This window comes from Petaurus breviceps, unplaced genomic scaffold (genome assembly GCF_028583685.1).
Source record: "Petaurus breviceps papuanus isolate PSGF00001 unplaced genomic scaffold, PetGlider_PUasm1.0 98, whole genome shotgun sequence".
Classification (NCBI taxonomy): Eukaryota; Metazoa; Chordata; class Mammalia; order Diprotodontia; family Petauridae; genus Petaurus; species Petaurus breviceps.
In genome coordinates, this window is record NW_027187460.1 from 33,795,707 (window position 1) to 33,817,016 (window position 21,310).

The following is a 21,310-nucleotide window of genomic DNA, read 5'->3' on the forward strand; positions in this document are numbered from 1 at the left end:
AGGAAAGGAAAGGAAAGGAAAGGAAAGGAAAGGAAAGGAAAGGAAAGTTTCCTTTCCTAGGGACTTCAGGGAATTTCCCCTTGGGTGACACTGACTGAGTTGAAGTATCTCACTCCCAATAAGAGAGTTCATTTACTCTCTATTGTTTGGTATTTTCTAATTGGAATACCTTTTCTGGTTTCTGTTTGTTCTTTGTTTGGATAAATGGGTTTGTTCACTATCCACTCTTTATGATGGTCTTCATGTACCTAGGGTTTGGTGGAAAGGAACCAAATCTTTGGATATAAGTTTGGGATACTCTTTTCATTTTAAGGGAGAGTGATTAGGAAAGGAGCTTGATAAACATAGTTTCCCCTAGACTAGCAATATGGAGAAGATGGGGCAGATCCATATAATTCTAGTCTGGTATACCTTTTCTTAGTACAATAGAGTGGCCAACCTAGTAATCCCAGTATCTTTACCCCTCCAAGCAACAAAGTCTTCCTTGATAGGAGTTGGTGAGAGTCCAGAGATGTCACATCATGCCTCCCTATAAACCACATGTAGACAACACACGTGAATAGACATAACCTACATGGACAGCACACTTTGTAGTTGTTATTCATCCTTTGTTATAGAAGAGGACCTGTGACATCAAGAGGGTCATTTCTTGACTTGCAAGTGAATTGGATTTAAGTGAGGCAGAGCTGTGCAGTCATCAGTCTCACTCAGAGTCACTTCAGAGTCATTGGAGTCCTGGAGCAAAATTTAGATCAAGACCCTGGTGACGGCCCTGCAAACAATACACTTTAAATATATGCTCAATATATTTGCATATGTGTATATTTTTATGTTTATATGTTTCTCTAAGACTATAAGTTGAAGAACTAGTTCTAGTCTGAAGTGGTAGATAGTTTCATCATCAGGAATTCTCTGACAATAAATTTGTCTCATGTATATACATATGAATGTATGTAAGGATATATACATATACTCATACTTACATAATATATAATTTGATGGCTCTGTGGGTAGATATGTACATTTATGTATGTGTATAATATACATAAAATATACAAACAGCTAAGGGCATATATAAATGTAGGGGCAGCAAGGTATACAACGCCACACCTAGAGTCAGAAAGACCTCAGTTCAATTCTGGCTTCAGACACTTAGCAGCTGTTTACCCCAGGCAAGTCACTTAGCTTATTCACCTCTAACCATTCATCAGTAAAATAAACGTCATCATCATCATCATCATCATCATCATCATCATCATCATCATCATCATCATCATCATCATACCTATCTCCCAGGCTTGTTGTGGGGATCTGATGAGATATTTGTAAAGTGTTTAGCATGGTGCCTGACACATATTGCCTGGCATGTACCTTCCAGAGAAAGTTCCAAATGGCATTGGTAGAGGAACTCTTTTTACCAATGAAATCATATTCAGTCTTTACTTATCTCTATTATATCTTCTCTCTTTCTTTCTCTTTCTCTGTCAGTCTTTCTGTCTTTGTCTCTTTCTCCCTCTGTCTCTCTCTCTCTAGCCTTCTGTCTCTGTCTCTCTCTGTCTTTCTGTCTCTGTCTTTTTCATATGCATTTTTATCTACTTTGATTTTTTCAGTGTACATGAACAACTAGATAGGTCAGACCTCTTTTGAATGACTGGATCTCACTAACAATAAAGCTTCATGTTCCTGGGAACAGGAACATCCTGACTGCTGTGTATGGAGGGATTTGATCTGCACCTGTAAATGACACACCCACAATGTAATCAAAATTGTGTATACTAGAGATATTAATTATTAGAAATATTAATATGGCAGAAGTGTTCATTTCGTGATGGAGACCAGGTAGGATACATCTTCACTAATTCGGCTAAGAGATTATAAAGGTGTGAACTTGAATTGTAATAGTGGGAATGGAAAAGCAAAGAAAAGAGAAAGGGGGGTGGGCATTGACAATGGTACTTTGAAAAAAGGGAGAAAAGGAAAGAAAATAGGACTAATGAATCATTAAAAATGGAAGATAGATGGAAGTTCAGAGGGACATAGACAAGCAGAATAATGTTGGAACTATCACATTAAATTTGAAATATGAAAATAACCAAGTAGCATATTATGAAGACTTACAGTTTCACATTCAGTCCTCTCTTCCTGTTCTTCATTATATGATTAAATGTTCATATTTGTTGATATTTACCATGTTCATGATAATGAGAGGGAAAATTAAAAAAAGGAAGAATTGATGGGATATTGTGACACTTGAATAAAATTGGTTAGGTAAAGTGAGAGCAAAGGCCTTACTTGACAAACTAAGAAATTTAGCCTTGAATGGGCTATTTAATATAAACTTTGTACAAGAACATAAAATAAGGAAGTTGTCACATATTGGGCTTGTTAGTAACTGACTGAGAAAGTGGCTATCAGAGTAAATGGTTTCCCATTTTCTTCTGATTTCTGCTGTATTCACAACTATTGCTGAAGTTTGAGTGCTAGTTATCTACATTTTGCTCATTCTTCCAGGAAGTAAGCCACAATTAACAAACTAATGCAATTATCCTCAAATAAAGTCACAACCAATTGTATATTTAACATTTGTTAGCCAGACTGCTAATTGTTTCAATACTTGATTCTATATTCAGCCCTTCCAAAAAACCATCATCTTCCTTCCAAATCAGTTTTATCATATATATTCCCACTTCTCCTCACCATTTCTTTCACTTGGATGTCTTCAACAGGACCAAGTAGAAACAGAATAAGACATCAAAGACAACAAAAGTGACAGTATTCTTTTATGGGAATTAGCAATTTAAGAAAAATACCTCCAATTTTTCCCATTTCATAAAATGACTTTTGAAGACTAGGGAAATAGTCTATTTCGTAAACAGAACAAGCCCATTTGATGTAAGAATACAATAATATATGGCCTTTAATAAGTAGGATTTTCTGTATCATAAAAATCATCATATATGGAACTTAAAATTACTGGTTCATGGAGTCTTGGGTTCTGGGTCCACAAATTATAAGTATTATTATGAGACTACATCTGGTTAGGGCTTCTGTACTGTAAAGCCAAGCAAAAGCAGCTTTCCAGAGGACTGCTGCTGTGAATAGCTTCAAGGCTCTGATTATATGGTATAGTGAACTCTATTTTTTCAGCAGTAAATTAAAGCAAAACATTCACAGAAATCAAAGTACAGCATTCACAATGTTATGACATATCACTAAAATGGCCACATAGTTTTCACCAAAGTGGTCACATAGTTTTAAGCAAAAGATAAAATAAGAACTTAACTCAATCATCCTTAAGGAGGCTTGTCTCCTTAATAGACACAAAGTACAAAGGTCAAAGTTCTCCACCTCAAGGTCACATTATCTTAATTGCTCAGTCAAAAAGTCTTCTTTCTTCTTAATTGGATATTATTTTCCAATTATCCTTACTTCAATCATCCTGGAGAGGTACAGGATACAGCGTACAAAGTCCTCCCACCCCTAGGCCATAGTAAATTATGATCTTCTCAGTTTGCATTAAATACCCAAGGAGAGGTCTTTTCATCTTGACTTGAGGCTGACTCTCAGATTCCATGGTTCCTCTTCCATGGATCTAGCTCATATCTGAATCCACCCAACTGTCACCTGGGTTCAAAGGCAGACAGCTCCCAATCCCTTGTCCAGTTCTTCATCTAGTTCCTGTTCCATATTGAAGCTCACAATGTCCAGTCTACCTCACATCCTTCACAGTTTCTGGGAAGACAAAGCTTAACAGAGCCAAAAAACATTCACAGACATTGCCAGCACCATCATCAATTCACTATCTGCCTGTGAAATCAAGAGACACCCACAAACAAGGTCAACCAAGAGGTCAACACAAATCATCAACACAGAAATCAACACAGACCCCCAAACAAGGTCCAAGAACTCAACCCAAATCATCAGTCAGGACAGCAAAAGTTTTCTCCTTCTCCACCACAAGAGCTGCCTTCTCAGTTTTGCTCTCTCCAGCCTGGGCCTCTCCTTATATATGGTCATTAGCTCCTCCCCTTCCTGTTGCATCAGCAACAGGAGTTCACAAGTTCTAGGGTTCACAAGTTGTGGGGTTCACAAGTTCTGCTTCTCAATCATGAGCAAGACTCAGAAGAAGCTTGAACTGAAACAAGATGTCAACTAAATACCTGAAACAAGGTGTTACTATTTCTTTGTTTGCCATTACATATACTTTCCAAATTTCTTAGCCTGGTACCATGGAAAGAAAACTGAATTTGGAGTAAGAGGATATAGGATAGAATTCCATTTCTGCTTCTTTCTAACTATGTGATCTTGAGCCAGTCTCTTAAGCTCTCTGTGTCTCAATTTTTTTCATCTGTAAAGTGAATAGATGACCTCTAAGGTCTCTTGAATCTCTAAATCTGTGATCCTTTGATCCTATGATTTCAATGATACCCATAATTGTTAGTGCACTTTCCCTCCTCCAATTAGCTTAGATCTAGCTGTCCCCTGTCACTTGACCATGCTTCCTTCCAAAATGCTACCTACAAGGCCATGCTTCCAGTGTTACCCTCACAGTCATGCACCCTCCCAATTGGATTTCCAGCCCTGGTCCTAGGGCCAAGCTGATTGGGGTTAGAACTCACTATGTCTAGCCAGCCTTAGTCATCTAACTACACCATCTTCCTGACATTTTATTACACTTATAAAATTAGGTTTCCAGGTTTTATTTCAGGGTTTCTCTTGCATAATGTGATTTCTTGTATGGTATGGTAAAAAGAGAATTTGATTTGTAGTTTAAAGACCTGGATTATAATATTGACTTCCATACTTAACTATCTGTGTGATCCTAGAAAAGTTATTCAACAGGGTGACTAGGTAGCACAGTGAATAGATCACTGGCCCTGGAGTCAGGAGGACCTGAGTTCAAATTCAGCCTCAGACACTTCACACGCATGCACACACACATACAAACTGGCCATGTGACCTTGGGGTAAGTCACTTAACTCCAATTGCCCTACCTTCCCCCTTAAATAAAAAACAAAACAAAACAAAACAAAAGTCGTTCGACTCTCCTGGGCTTGTTTACTAAATCATCTTACACCTTCTGCTTGTAAACCTTTGGTGATGAAGAAATCATTACCTTATAAGATAGCACAGATCTCCAATTTTCAAGACATCCTGTCTTATGGAGTATGAAGTTGAACAAATAGCTTCACAGATATGGAGCTGGAAATAAACTTACTAAATATATAATCAAACCATTTCATTTTATAGATGAAGAAACTGGGGCCTAGAGAGGTTAATTGACTTGCCAAACAGTCACACAGTTATTAAGGATCAGAACAGGGATTTGAACACAGGCCTATGATTCTAAATGAAGCATTCTTTCTACTACACCATACTTTCTCCAAAGTCTACTCCTTCTATCATAACAACCCTTCAATTTGAAAACAATTCTAACCCTAATCCTAACCCTAACCCTAACAACCATATCTGTCAATATAAGCTACGATCTCACTGGCTATTTTGGTTACCATATCACATTCTTGATTCACATTAAATTTGCAGTCCACTAAAAGTCACCCAAATATCAACCTTCTCATGCTTCGCCCATCTTATACTTTTCATAGGATCATAGACTTAGAGCTATAAGGGCTCACAGAAGCTATTTACTCTAACTCTTTCATCTTACAAAGAGGAGACTGAGTTCCACAGATAATAAATATGTGACTTGTCAAAGGTCACACAGGGAATTAGCATTAGAGGTGGGATTTGAGTCAAGATCCTCTGAGCCAGACCTTGCATCATGTTGATTGTTTTTCAACCCAAATGTAAGACTATTAAATTTTATCAAATTAGATTTGGCCCTACATTCTTTCCTGACAAGAACTTTTTTTTTTTTAACTCAGTGAGTTTGCTGTATCTCTCAGTTCTATGTCATCTAAAAATTTAATGATAATGCTATCTATGCCTTTAACAAAACCCCTAGGGGAAAAAATTCAAACCTCCCAGGGCAAAGCACAGATTCCTGGGGCACACCAATAGAGACCTCTTTAAGCATTCAACTGAACCACTACTCCTTCAACTCCCCTATTCAACCACAGTTGAACATACCCTACTATACTATCATGTTACACATGCCTCTCCATAAGAATTACATGAGATGCTTTTCCAAATGCTTTGTCAAAGGTTAGACAAATACCATGTACATCATTCCTTGGATTATATAACTAAATAATTATTTAATTATATAATAAGGGTTAATTAACCCTTAGTGAATACAATGCTAGACTCAGAGTAATGAAGTTCTAATCTCACAACAGAAACCACTTACATGACCCTGGTCAAATCATTCAATTGCTCTGAGACTCAGTTTCCTCATCTGTAAAATGGAGAAAATAATGGCACTTATTTCAAAGGATTGTGGTTTGTAATGCCATGCACAGAAGCTTTCCAGAAGAACTGCTACTATGAACAGCTTTTTTAAGGTTCTGATTACTCATTATACTGAACACTCTATTCCATAACAAATGCAAAACATCCATGGAAAACCATTCACAATATTACAACTTACCACAGAAAATCACAATATAATATTCACAACATAGTCTCATAGTAAAATAGTCACACTTAAGTTAACTCAATTAGTCACTTATTAGTAGTCTCAAAGTACAATAGTCAAAGTCTTCCATTCATGGGGCAAAGTGTTGATTAACTCAATCAGTCACTTATGGGTAGTTTCAAAGTCTTACAATACTCAAAGTACAATCAGTCACTTATTCAGCAAAGTCTTACTAAGCATCATACACAAAACCCTCCAACCCCTTAAGTCACTAGAAAAATATAATTCCATAATTACTCAGTACCCAAGGAGAGATCCTTTCATCTTGACTTGGGGACTGTTCTCAGATTCCCTGGATCCCCTTCCATGTACCTAGATCCTACCTGGATTCACCAGACTGTCACCTGGGTTTTTTGGCAGACAGCTCCCAGTTCCTTGACCAGTTCTCTGGGCAGGTCCTGCTCCACACTGAAGTTGACAGGGTCTGGCCCATGTCAGATATTCACCATTTCTGCTCCATTTTACAGATGAGGAAACTGAGGCGGCCCAGAATGCCAGGGCCATTCCTGACCACTCATGATCGTGCTTTGATGTGAAGGACAGCAGACCTGGCTTGCCCGTGGGGCGGGGCGCCCGTGGGGCTCCCCACCTTGTCATTGAGAGTATCCACAACTTGGTCATCTATAGTGGTGTCCAGCAGCTGGGCCAGGAGCCTCTGGCCAAAGTGCAGATAGACCAGTCCCGCGCTGCTTAGCTTGGTCCGCCATGGCTTCTTGGGATGTAGGGAGCTTATGGACTCGGAGAAAGACCTCTGGTGGTGGTGGTCATAGCGGTGTCTCTGCGGGTCGTACTCGCTGCCCACGTTCACCACCACGTCGCAGGTGGCCAGCAGCACCGGGCCGCGGGTGCACAGGGCAGCAGCTTCAGCAGCGCGCAGGCCAGCGCCTCATCGCAGTGGAAGGTGCCATTGTGGGTCCCGATGCGGGGCCAGGCGGGCGCCATGGGCTCGGCGGTCTGCTTGGGGAACGGGGCGGGCTCGAGGCCCAGCCAGGGAGAGGCCCGCAGTGGCGTGGAGGGGAGCGCCAGGTAGAGGAGGCTGCGGAGGAAGAGGTGACCCATCGGGCTTTTCTTATATACACAGTATTAGCTACTTCCTCTTTCTGACAATTTTCTGTTAGTCAGTAACAAGGGGGCAGGAGTTCATACCTTCTGCTTCCGCAACAGAGGCTTGATCAGTTACTAAGTGCTAAGTACCTGCTTCTTTTGCCAACACAAGGGGATCTTTAAATTCAAAATTACATTACTATTACATGGTTATGAGAAAATGAAATTATACACATACATACACATTTACATATACATATACACACATGCAGACATATATAGTGTTTTGAAAAACTTAAAGTGCTATATGTTAACTATTGTTATTATCAGTTCATCACTGTTTCCTTTTTTGATATTGTATATCTTTAACATTTTTAGAATTTATTGAAGTTAGGAATTTTATTTTAGAATTTTGACAAGAATCAGTCAAGCTCACTGGGCTATCATTTTTAGATTCCATTTTTGTTTCTTTTCTTTTTCCCCCTGAAATCAGGATATCTTCCTTTTTCCAGTCCTGTATGGTCATCTTCCATTCTCCAGGACTTTTTGAAGCTCACAAACAATAGCCTATATAATTACAGTTGCCAATTCTTTTAATACTTGAGGATGAGGTTCATTTGAACCAGGTGACTTCAACTCAGTGAATAAGCTTCCTATAAGAACAACCTGGGTACTCTCTTACTTTTTCCTTCCTTATTTTGGGTTTTGACTGACAAGGAGCCATGTTGGTTCTATTCTTCCCAGTACAAAAATTATTCATCCTCCTTGGATGAATTGGATTCAACCATCCATTTTGATCACTCTCATTGATGACCTTTTTATTTAGCTCACTTCAGGAAGCAAAGAGAAGAGAATATTTGGCAAAATGATTCTTGTTTTTCTACTGATGTTTGGGGGCATTCACTTACAGTAGCACAATAGTCTACACTCTTCTTCCATGAGTCAGTCCAAATGACAATGCCAAAGCAGTCTGAACAAGCTAGAGAAATGTCATCAAGTATATAGGAGGCTGCAGGTACATGTACATTATGAGTCTGTCTGTAATATCCAAATGTCTTAGTTTTGGTAAAGCATTGGTTTGGAAATGTTTTTAAATAATATCCAGCCTATAGCTTCCTGATTTTTATCTAACAGTCCTACCTATAATTCTGCATTTTAAATACAACACCCTTCTAGGATCTTTGTTGAAGCATTACAACATTTCAAATAAAACTATGTGTTTTATTTTAAACAAAACCTTTTGGCTATTAATTTTATTAGATTTTTGTTGTTGTTGTTCTAAAGCCTTAAACTTCTCGGAGAGGTACCTCTTTTCATCAGTTATACATCAGTGAATATTTGGGTCAAGTCTGAGTTTACACAACTAACCTTTTTCAGAGGTGAATTATCACTAGATAACTAAAGTTGACAACTTGGATTGTATCAAAATATCAAAAGTATCAAAATATCAAAACCAAAAAAAAAAAGAATAGGGGAGGAAGAAAGGGGTAAGGGGAACAAGAATTTATTTATGAGCCTACTGTGTGCCAAGAAAAGGAAAAGAAAAGAAATATTAACAGTGTCCAGAGCATCCAGAGATGTTACTTCAAGTAACATTGCAAGTTCACCAATATTGATCTGACTTTTGGCTAAAGACCAGAAATGAAATAAGACATCTGAGGAGAAAAAGAAAAATCAATTAGGAAGGCAGTTGAGGGGGTAAAGCATTTGAAAGTGTTACAAGGCTTTCTCTTTCCAGTATTGTGGTTTTAAATGGACTTTATTGAGGGCCAGTTTGCGGCAAGTAATTCAGTAACACCCATTGTAATTGCTGGCAGCTGCACCGCCTGATTTCCAGTCACAATTTTGAGTCAGGTCCATTTGGTGCTATCCTGTGGAGAAGGATTAGCTTGTTATAGCAACCACACAATCCAATTGTAGTCTGTTGTTCAGGGAAAGCTTTTGTGAAAATAAAGTCAGCACTGGTCCTCTTGCTTTCCCTACTGATCTAAATGTGACACATGGCAAATGAGGGCTTGGCAGGAATCTCAACTCAGTGAGGCATTGGTGTTATTTCATTTTCATAACTCAGATAAAACTATTATGAAATAACTCTAGCAGGACCTAATAGCTAAGTATATTATGATAATCTGTTGCTGAAACTGACTTTTCTTGGTGATACATGACAAAGTTTACTGCCTTCTGAATCACTTCCCAAATATGATGGATGGCCCAGTTCTGTGAGATGTGAGTAGAGGTGCGTGTGGGTAGAGGGTGTGAAACCGCCCCAACCTGTCAAGATGATATATTTCCTTATCATTTCTCTTTTGGGAAATATCCATATCACCCTGGGGTTTCTCTGACTCTCTTCTCCCCACCCCCCCCCTATCCTATTTCCTCCCTTACAAAAATAAAATTTAAAAAAAATTAAAAAGGAAAAGAGGAGGGGAGGGGAGGAGATTTAACGATCCAAATCAAAACAAAATTAAAGAACTTAAAGCAGTTTTTCAGACTGTTGGTATTGCTGAAGTGGTAGCTTTGCAAAGGAAGGAAAAATAACAACATATCAAAACAACTCTGTGAGGACTACTGCAGGCGGAGGTTCAGTGACTTGCCCAGGATCACACAGCTAGTAAGCATCGAGGCCAGATCCTTGGACTCTGCCACAGCTGTCTTCCCCTTCTGAATGGGCGGGCATTAACTCACTCAGGGTGAGAACTCAGAAAGGCCCCAGCATAAAAAGGCCGAGGTCTCCTTGGGCACGAGGGGGCCACCTCCAGTCCTCCGATCCCCATCAGGCCGCTGGACACAGATGGCTCTCCTATGCCTGTTTGACAGGCACTATGCTAAGTAGTTTACAATATCATTTCAAACGAGTCAATCAATTAAAAAAATTTGGTTGAGGACAGATTTTAAAGGGCTTTCTGGGGATTCTCTGATTTTATTCAGAGAATAAGAAACCACTGCAGCTTCTGAAGAGCAAGGGTTGTACTTGTGCCTCAAGAATATCAACCACGGCTGGAGGGAAGGAGGAATGGGGGAAGTGAGAGTAACGTTTACTTTCCACAGGACGGGCAAGCTCCCTGCGCTGGGAAGCCGGGCCCAGCATCATTCCCAGCATCCTTTGGGCGGGGCCCTGGGAGGGACAGAAGAAGGGAGGAAGTGGGGAAGTGAGGGTGACTTTAACTTCCGGCGGGACGAGCAGGATCCTGGGGCTGGGGAGCCGCAGCTCAGCGTCCTTCTCAGCATCCTTCGGGAGCCGGGCGTTGCGAGGGACCGGGGGAGGGAGGAAGATGGCTGGCAGGAAGAATGTTCTGTTGTCTCTGGCTGTTTACGCGGAGGATTCCGAGTCCGAATCCGAGGGCGAGACTGGAGTGGAAGCGGCTGGGAGCTGGACAGCCGCGGGAAGGAAGTGTGGCTTAGTCTCCAAAGCCTATGGAGGGGATGATTTTTCTCGACTTGAGGGAGAACAAGAGGGGGAAAACAGCAGACAGTTGGAAGAGGAGGATTCCGAGACTGAAACACCCGAGGCTGATGACCTAAAGGAGTTTTCAGAAGTGGAAAAGAGAGATCCTCAGGAGCTGGTAGCGTCCTTCTCTGCCAGAGTCAGGAACCTGGCTGCAGATGAGATTAAGGTCCCCCCAGAGCCGCCCGGCAAATGCCCACATCACCTCCAGGTCAAGATACAGAAACTGTATGAGTGGAAGATAAAGGAAGGGATGGACATGAATTACATTATCCAGCGGAATAAGGAATTTCGGAATCCCAGCATCTATGAGAAGCTCATCCAGTACTGCTCTATTGATGAGCTTGGTACCAATTATCCCAAAGATATGTTTGACCCACATGGATGGTCTGAGGACTCCTACTATGAGGCGCTAGCTAAAGCACAGAAGATCGAAATGGACAAATTGGAAAAAGCCAAAAAGGAGAGAACAAAAATTGAGTTTGTGACGGGCACCAAGAAGGGCAGCGCAAACAATGCCGCTGCCACCAGGACCACCACGGCCAGCACAGGGGCTATGGATGCTCAGAAGAGAAAGAGTAAGTGGGATTCTGCCATCCCAGTGACTACGAGAGCCCAGCCTACTATCCTTACCACAGCAACTCCCCTGCCAGCCCTTGTCACAGTGACGAGTGCTAGTGCCTCCAAGACCACAGTCATCTCAGCTGTAGGAACCGTTGTGAAGAAAGCCAGGCAGTGTTAAACACAGGGTTGGACATACTTTTTACTGAGGGAAATTGTTAAGACTATGAACCCTAGATGTGGAATGCCTCAATGGATGTGGCCCCCAAACACTCACTGGACCAAGGCTTTCCAAAGAGCTTCTCAATCCTGAAAAACCTCTTTTTCTAGTGAGAGACTTTGTTGTCCAGTCATGCAGAAGGACCCTTGTTGCCCATCAGGGTAGTAAAATGAAGGAGTTGGGTATGATACTAATAATAAAAATAACAATAATAGTATTATATGGTGCTGTGAGGTTTGCAAAGCACTTTGCAATGAAAAGTACTTTTCACATCTCATTTTATCCTCTCAACATTTCTGGAAGGTGGGTGCTATTATTATCTCTATTTTACAGAAGAGGAATCCGAGGCAGGCAGAAGTTAAGTGAGTTGCCCAGGTTCGAACAACTAGTCAATGTATAAAGTAGGATTAAAATTCCATTTTCTTTCAGAATTTCAGGTCTTTCTTTTCACTCATTTCAAATATCTTTTTGTATGTTTTATGCTCTTCTCCTGTTCTACTCTGTAGTTATTAAATAGTATTGAATACTTTGTGAATATGTCGTATCTCCATGCTTTGTACACTCCTACCCCCCAAGCAGAGACTCTGTGAAGGGAGGGGTTATGCCTTTATATTTGTCTCCATCCCCAAAGAATATCCCTTGATTTTCCATATAGACCAAAACTAGGAGAGAATGCCCAGTGAGGAAATGCTGTCCAACATTGTAGATGTTGGTCTTAGACTTGGTGTACTGAAAGTTAAGACACTTACCCAGAATCATATTAGCCAGGGGAGAGTGGAGTATGGGAGGGGAACACTGATTTTGATGTCAAAGCACCTGAGTTAGTCTGAGCTCTGTCACTGTGTGACCTTGGGAATGTCACAACCTCTCTAGGTTTCATTTTCCTCCTCGAAGAAATTGGACTATATGCCCCCTATGTTCCCTTCCAGATTGCTTCTTTGCTCTTATGATCCTATTGTTCATCTTAAACTAGATATGCCATAAGTATCTGAAACTCAACTTGTCCCAAACTGAACTCATCTTAATTCTCCCAAGCTCTCCCTCCTTCAAACTTCCGGCTTATGTTGAGGATGTCACCATTCTCCCAGTCCTCCAGGCTCACAACTTAGATGTCATCTTCAATTCCCCACTCCTTCTCACCCACCCATATCCATTCTGTTGCCTAGTTCTGTTGAATTTACCGTTGTATCATCTGTCCTCTATGCCCCTTTCCTCTGACCCTGCCACCAGTCTGTTGGAAGGCTTCCATCACCTCATGCCTGGACTATTGTAGTAGCCTGTTGATGAGTCTGCTTGCCTCAAGTCTTTCTTTATTCCGATCTATCCTCTATTCAGCTATCAGTGATTTGTTCCTAAAGCATAAGTCTGACCATGTCACTTCTCTACTTAATAAATTCTAGCGACTTTCTGTCACCTACAGGATCAAATATAAAATCCCCTGTTGTGCTCTAAAGCCCTTTATAACCTGTGTGCACATGTGGGTGCACATACACTTCCAGTCTTTTTATACCTCATCCCCTTATACTCTGATCCAGTGACACTGGCCTTCTTGCTTTTCCTCCCACAAAACACTCCATTTCCCTACTCTGGGCATTTTCCCTGGCTGTCTACCAGGCCTGGAATGCTCTCCCTCCTCCACTTCCTGGCTTCTCTCATAGACCTGCAAAATTGCATCTTTTATGAGAAGCCTTTCCCTATCTGATTTAATGCCTTCCTCTGGGGAGGAATCTCCAATTCATCTTGTATATATCTTGTCTATATGCACTTGCTTACATGCTGTCTCCCCAATTAGTCCGTGAAAGCCTTGAGAGAGAGAGTTTTTTTTTTTACCTTTGTACTCAAAGGGCTTAGCAAAGTACCTGATACCTAGCAGGTACTTCATAAATATTTATTGACTGTGATCTATGTGTCAGAGACAAGACTCAAACCAGGTCTTTCAGATTCCAATGCAGCAGTGGTACTAAATTGGTTAGTGTTTAGCAACTGGCATCCCAAGAGAGGTGGAAAAAAATACACATGTGTGTGTTATGTGTGTATTTATGCACATAGACATATTTACAAATACATGTGTGTTTATATACTCATGTGTATGTGTATACACATGCATACATATTATCTTTGACACACTTTAAAGTTTAATATATACTGTTAATATTTTTCTCCATAATTTTCTTGAGTATAAATAATCAACAATCAAGCCCTGACTTATAGCATTTGCCATTTTCCAAGGTGTTAATGAAAATTTACCATTTGGCTCTCCACTCAGACCAGGTTTCATCACACCCCTACTCCATCCAAGGCCAGACCTGACCTGGAAGAAGTGGTACCTGAGGAGCAAGAAATAGTTTATATGTTAGATGTATGGAGAATGGAGAAATTTATGACCAAACAAGGGATAGAGAACATCATGAAATGCAAAATGGATAATTTTTATTACACTAAACTGAAAAGTTTTTTCCACAAAGTCAGTGCAACCAAGATTAGGAAGAAAGCAGAAAACTGGTAAAGAATTTTTCCAACCAGTATCTCTGATAAAGGCCTCATTTCTAAAATATACAGAGAATTGAGTCAAATCTATAAGAATGCAAGTCATTCCTCAATAGATAAATGGCCAAAGGATATGAACAGGCAGTTTTCAGAGGAAGAAATTGAAGCTATCTATGGTTATATGAAAAAATGCTCTAAATCACTATTGATTAGAGGGATGCAAATCAAAACAACTCTGAGGTACCACATCACACCTACCACATTGACTAGCATGGCAAAACAGGAAAATGATAAATGTTGGAGAAGATGTGGGAAAGTTGGAACACTAATTCATTGTTCGTGGAGCTGTGAACTGATCCAGCCATTCTGGAGAGCAATTTGGAACTATGCTCAAAGGGCTATAAAAATGTACATACCCTTTGACCCAGCAATACTACTTTTAGAGCAATATCCCAAAGAGATCATACAAATGGGAAATGGACTCACATGTATAAAAATATTTATAACAGCTCTTTTATGGTGGCCAACAACTGGAAATTGAGGGGATATCCACCAACTGGGGAATGAATGAACAAATTGTGGTATATGAATGTAATGGAATACTATATTACTATAAGAAATGATGCACAGGCAGACTTGAGAGAAGCCTGGAAAGACTTATATGAACTGATGCTGGGTGAGGGGAGTAGAACCAGGAGAACAAAGTACACAGTAACAGCCATAGTGTGTGAGGACTGATTTTGATAGACTTAGCCCTTCTCAGCAATGCAAAGACTTAAAACAATTCCAAAGGAAACACAATGGAAAATGCCATCCACAAACAGAGAAAGAACTATGGAATCAGAATGCAGAACGAAGCAGGTTATTTTCTTTTTTGTTTTGTTTTATTTTGTTATTGCTTTTTTTTTCTCTCTCGTAGTTTTTCTCATTCATTATAATTCTTCTGTGCAACATGACTAATTTGAAAATGTGTTTAATAGGAATGTATGTGTAGAGGAGGAGAAGAAAATTTAAAACTTATGGAAGTGAAAGTTGAGAACTAAAAATAAATTAATTTAATATATATATATATATATATATATGTATATTTTAAGCAATCGGGGTTAAGTAACTTGCTCAAGGTTACATGGCCAGTTATTTCTGGGTGTGGTGCTGAGTATCTGAGCCCGGATTTGATCCAGGTCATCCCAACACTGGAGCCGGTGCTCTTACTCGCTGAACCACCTGGCCGCCCCTAAGCAATTGGGGTTAAATAACTTGCTCAAGGTTACATGGCCAGGTGTTTCTGGATGGGTGCTAAGTGTCTGAGCCCGGGATTCGATCTCCAGGTCTTCTCAACACTGGAGCTGGTGCTCTTACTCGCTGTGCTACCTGGCCGCCCCAAAATATTTTTTTTTTAAAAAGTAGTACCTGAGGTGACCATTAAGTGTAGGATTTTTTAATAAGAAGTGAGGAGGAGTCCAATGCATTCTAGCCATGTAAGAGAGCCTGGTCAAAAGAATGGAGACAGGGTGCTGAAGGATGTCACATGGTGCTAGAATCTCTGGAAAGACATTAAAAAAGAGAGAATGCAGTTTCTAACAGCTCCTAAATCTTTCTAGATGACATAAAGAATACACCTAAGAAATAACTAACATTACCATGCAAGAAATCAGTACCAACTCATTTCATTGGTCTTTTAGTGCCACCACCACCACCCCCATAAAAATGGCTACTGAAAACTTCTTTGCATCTCATAAGGATGGTATGAAGAACAAATGAAATAATAGGATTTAGGAGAAACCTTAGAGATTGTCTAGCTCAACATCTTCCTTTTTTAGAGGAGAAAACTGAGGCCCAGACTGACTAAGTGACTTAGCCATGGTCATAAACACTGTGTCTGGACATGTTATCTATTCCTCCAAGCTTTGTCTCAACTGAAAACTTGATAAAAGCATGCCATGTCTACATTTATCCAAACAATTACAAGAGGGAACTGAGGCCTAGATAGGTTAATTAACTTGTCTCAGGTCACACAGGCAGTAAACAGCAAAGCACTGATTTGCACCCAATCCCTCTGGCTCCAGTCCCAGCACACTCCACTCCACTGCTTCATGAAACAAATGTTGATAGAACAAGGTCAAGGGCAGAACTGAAATCAAATGAAGTCATTACATGAAGTTTTATTAAAACCCCCAAGCCAAATCCATGAGATATCATATCTGATGAGTCATTTTTTTGAACATTCATCCATCCATTCATGTATTCAACAACTAAAATTAAATGTCTAATTGCACAGAGTTCATATTCTTCACATTGAAAAGAAAGGATTTTGTAAAGCCCTTGGTGACCCAGCCAAAACTGTCTTTCTGTAGTAATTTTAAGGTCCAAAAGACCAGAATCTGCTTATTATTTAAAATGTATTTCTTTCTTGCCCTATGCAGCATACATGATTAATAAATGCTTGTTGAATTTAACTGATTTGAGTGCAGGGTGGCAATGCTAGCCTTGAAGTCTTTCCTGAGCACTTAACTAACATCTATTCACTTCAATGCCATGGAAAATATCGGGGAAAATGAACTAGATTGTATGTGTTTAAGCATTTTTGCTTGTTTTATTATTTTTATTATTTTTTTTTTTTTTTGCTTTTTGGAGTGCAGTTGGGGTTAAGTGACTTGCCCAAGTTCACATGGCTAGTTTTTTTTTGTGTGTGTGTGTTAAGTGTCTGAGGCCGGATCCGAACCCAGGTCCTCCTGACTCCAAGGCTGGTGCTCTATTCACTGTGCCACCTAGTCACCCCCTGCTTGTTTTATTTTAAAGTATTTTCCAATTAATTAAATTTATTTTCCCTCCTACCACACCCCCAGTGTAAAACACCTTTGCAACAAACATGTATAATCAAGTAAAGCAAATTCTTATATTAACATATTCAAAAATGCATGTTCCACTCTGCATGCACATTTAGTCCTTAACTTTTTGAAAAGGGGTGAGTATCATTCTTCACTATAGGTCCTCTGAAATAATGATTGGTCATGATGTTGATTAGAGTTCTTGTTTATCTAAGTTGTTAATTTTTTGCAATATTATTGTATAAATTGTTATCTTGGTTCTGCTCACTTCATTCTGTATCAGTTCATACAAGTGTTCCCAGATTTCTCTCTAATTCATCCCTTTCATCATTTCTTTTTTAAAAAACATTAATTAATTTTAGTTTTCAACATTCACTTTTATGAGATTTTGAGTCCCAGATTTTTTCCCTTTGTGTCCTCTCTCCCCTCCCCAAGGCATCATGCAATCTTATTTAAGCTATATAGTTACAGTCATATTAAACATATTTCCACCTTAGTCATATTGTAAAAGAAGAATAAAAACAAAAGGAAAAAACTATGAGAAAGAAAGAGAGAAAATAGTACGCTTCGATCTGCATTTGGACTCCATAGTTCTTTCTCTGGATGCCTTTCATCCTTTCTCATGGGGCATTAGTAATTCCATTTTACTCATATGCCATAATATCTTCAGCCTTTGCCCCAAGTCATGGATATTTAGTTTCTCAGAAAGGCCACCAGCAGTATAATACAAAAGAATTCAACTCCTAAAATTCTGCCAAAATATTTGGCAACTATTCCAAATAATTTTAAGGTCACCCCTAGACAAAAGTGAACAGACAAGGTAGAATTGGGTTACTTTTATGGAGCCTGTTGGTACGACACCTTGTCCTTTGAATTTAACAAACATGAAAAAGGTAATACAAAACATGTGTTAAATGCTAGATACAAAAGTAGATACAGCATACCCTTGACCTCAATAAGTGCTCATTTCTATGGTGTTATAGAATCAGAGAACTTTAGATTTAGAAGTACCTCAGTGCTCAGCTAGTCCAACATGCAACTAAAACAAAACACAACAAAACAAAAAAGTTCTTTCTATAGCAGATCTAAAAACTGATCATCTAGCTTCTGTTTCAAGACCTCCAATGAAGAGGAAGCCATGACCTCCCAACCTACCCCTTCCATTTTTGAAAGCTTTAATTGTTAGGAAGCTTTTACTGATTTCAAGGCTAAACAGGCTTCTTTGCAGCTTCCAGGTGTTGTTCCTAATCTGGGGCCAAGAAAAACCAGTGAAATCCCTCTTTAATTTTCAGTGTTTCAAATACTTTGAGGCAGCTTTAAGATCACCCCTAAGTCTTCTCAAAGCAAAATATCACTAGTTTCTTCAAACAATTCTCACATGAAAGGAACTCAAGAGTCCAGCCTACCCTGGCTTCCCTTCTCTTAATACCTTCCAGTTAATCAATATTATTCCCTAAATGTGTCATTCAGAGCTGAAGATAGTCCAGTTTTCACCTGACCAGGCTAGGATATTAATTATCATCTTCTTTATGCTTGGATGTTATACCTCTCTAAATGCAGCTAAAGACAGTACTGGTTTCATTTGTTGTCTCATTATACTATTGAGCACTTCAACTCCGCTGATACTCCCATGTCACTTTTTTAGACAGAAAGTAGTTCAACAGTACTTCTGCTATCTTTTACTTCTGTAGCTGATCTTTTTAAACTAGATATAAACCCTTTCATTTATTCTCATTTGCCCTTTCCTCTTCGCCATTTCCCCAACTCTTCCCATTCCCTAGATACTATGGGAAAGGAAAGCAACATGGTACCTCACACTGCTTAGATAATAATTAGTTGTCATTTTTCAGTCATGTTCCACTCTTTATGACCAAATTTGGGGTTTTCTTAGCAAAGATACTGGAGCAGTTTGCCATTTCCTTCTCTATCTCGTTTTATAGATAAAGAAACTTAGGAAAATAGGGTTAAGTGACTTGACCAGGGTCACACCACTACTAAGTGTCAGAGGCCTGATTTGAACTCAGAAAGATGAAACTTCCTGACTACAAGCCTGGTACTCTATCCACTACATTGCCTGACTACCCATGGGTAATTCTCAGCTAATTGTTATAAAGTAGTTTTCCCCTTACATTTGAGAGAAATCTGCTTTTTTTTTTTTTTTGCAGCTTCTCCCCACTAATCCATATTCTTCCTCTATGGGGCCAGGCAGGGCACATCTAATCTGTTTTCCACAAGACAGCCCTTCAGGTACAGGAAAATATCTTTCATGCCATATCTAAATCTTTTCTTCATCCACTGCATCTTGGGCCATTGCCAGTCATGTTTATTTTTGTCTTGCCACTAGATTTTGATGACTCAAGTTGAGAGTGAGGCTAACTTTGTACAATTGTGCCTCACTGAAATCCGTTTCAAGCACCAGTTATTATGTTATTGGTCCTCTTCAAGAACAAAGGATTAACAACAAGACTAAATTTCCCTCACCTGAAGAACACCGACAGATAATGGTAACAGGCAGACCAAGGAACATCACAGTCAAAAACATTTTGGATCTTTTTTTTTTTCTCCCAACAAGGCATCCTGAAACTAGTGAAGAAGGGAGCTGGAGTCACAAATGCAGGGTGATCTCGACAAGCAGCAGCTGTGGCCACAAATCAACAAAACACTCACAGAATAAGCTAAATATATCAGGGGATCATAGGGGGAGGACATATGGCCATGTATCAGTGTTTTCAGCCACCTCTACACCCGTACCTAAGCCTTGGCCAAGGCAGCTGCTGTTCAGACTATGAATATTGTCCCAGAATAAATCACAACTGAAATATAATTGAGGCCACGTGTAATAATATTTCACTTTGTTACTTATACATATTTTCTGTGTAACAGAGAGTGTCTCTTTTGGTCTTTCACATCCCCAGAGAGCAGCTGTAAACATCATGTACCCTTTTCAGTGGGAGAGGTACTTTATCTATGGGCTTGGTTTACCCAAAGGGCCAGTTTTTATATCATTCTTACTTACATTCCTTGTGAAACATGTTAAAGGGCAAGGAATATTGGCCTACCTCTGAACACACTGAAAAACAAGTGTCTCAGGATTTTGTTGTTGTTGTTGTTGTTGTAGGTGCCGGTGGTTTTGCTTTTTACCTTTTGTCTAAACTTTGCTAAAAGAAGGCATCTATATTGAGCACTGGACCTGGAAAAAGGAACGTCTACATTCTTAATCCATTCTCAGATTTAGTAGCTTGTGATCCTGGGCAAGCTACTTAGCCTCTATTTGCCTCAGTTTCCTCATTTGTAAAACAGGGATAACGATAACACCTACCTCTTAGTGTTGTTATAAGGATCAAATGAGATAATAACTGTAAGGTGCTTAGCACGGTGCCTGGCATGCAGTAAATGCTTAATAAATAATTGTGTTCTTATATTGGATAGATGGCCAACTTTGGATCAAAAAGAGCTGAATTCAATATGTCTACAGATAAGTCCCTTAACCTTTCAGTGACCTAGATAGTCACCCAAGACCACAAATCATAGAGGAGTCACTGGTCATCATCAAGGAAGTTCCCCCTATGCCCCTACTAATGAAATGAAAGATTCTGATTTCCTTCCCCTTCCAAAGTCAAACTCTAAAACTAGTCATTGGCATAAATTTCCTTTCTCTCCTCAGTTCTCCTAACTTTATGCTTAATTATGGGAAAGGGTTCATGATTTTGGAAAGAATCATATCAAATTCATTAGACTTTTGACAATTTAGCTTAGACTAGATTAAATCTGCAATCACCAATCTTTTCAATGAAGAAACAACACAATGAATTTCAAGAGAAGGGAGATGACTGACATTTATAGTGATTTATTATTTGCTAATATCTTTAATCTGTCACCTAATGTGATCCTCAAAATAAATACAAAAAATTATTATCCCCATTTCACAGATGAATTGAAGCTCAGAAATATTCTGCCTTAGCCACCATCATATCACTTGTGAGTCAAAGAGTCAACATTTGCACTCATGTTTCCTAATCCAAAATCCACCATTCTTTCCATTATACCATACCTGGGGAAGTAATTGAACTAAGGGAGAGAGAGAGCAACTTCAATCTTTTTTTTTGGCTTTTCAGGACATATAGGTG

At 39.5% G+C, this 21,310-nt stretch overlaps 1 pseudogene; it reads left to right on the forward strand.

Annotated features, from left to right (window-relative positions):
- The first annotated feature begins 10,801 nt into the window (after nt 1-10,801).
- On the forward strand, nt 10,802-12,345 carry LOC138155842 (SAP30-binding protein pseudogene; annotated as a pseudogene).
- Nucleotides 12,346-21,310: the final 8,965 nt, after the last annotated feature.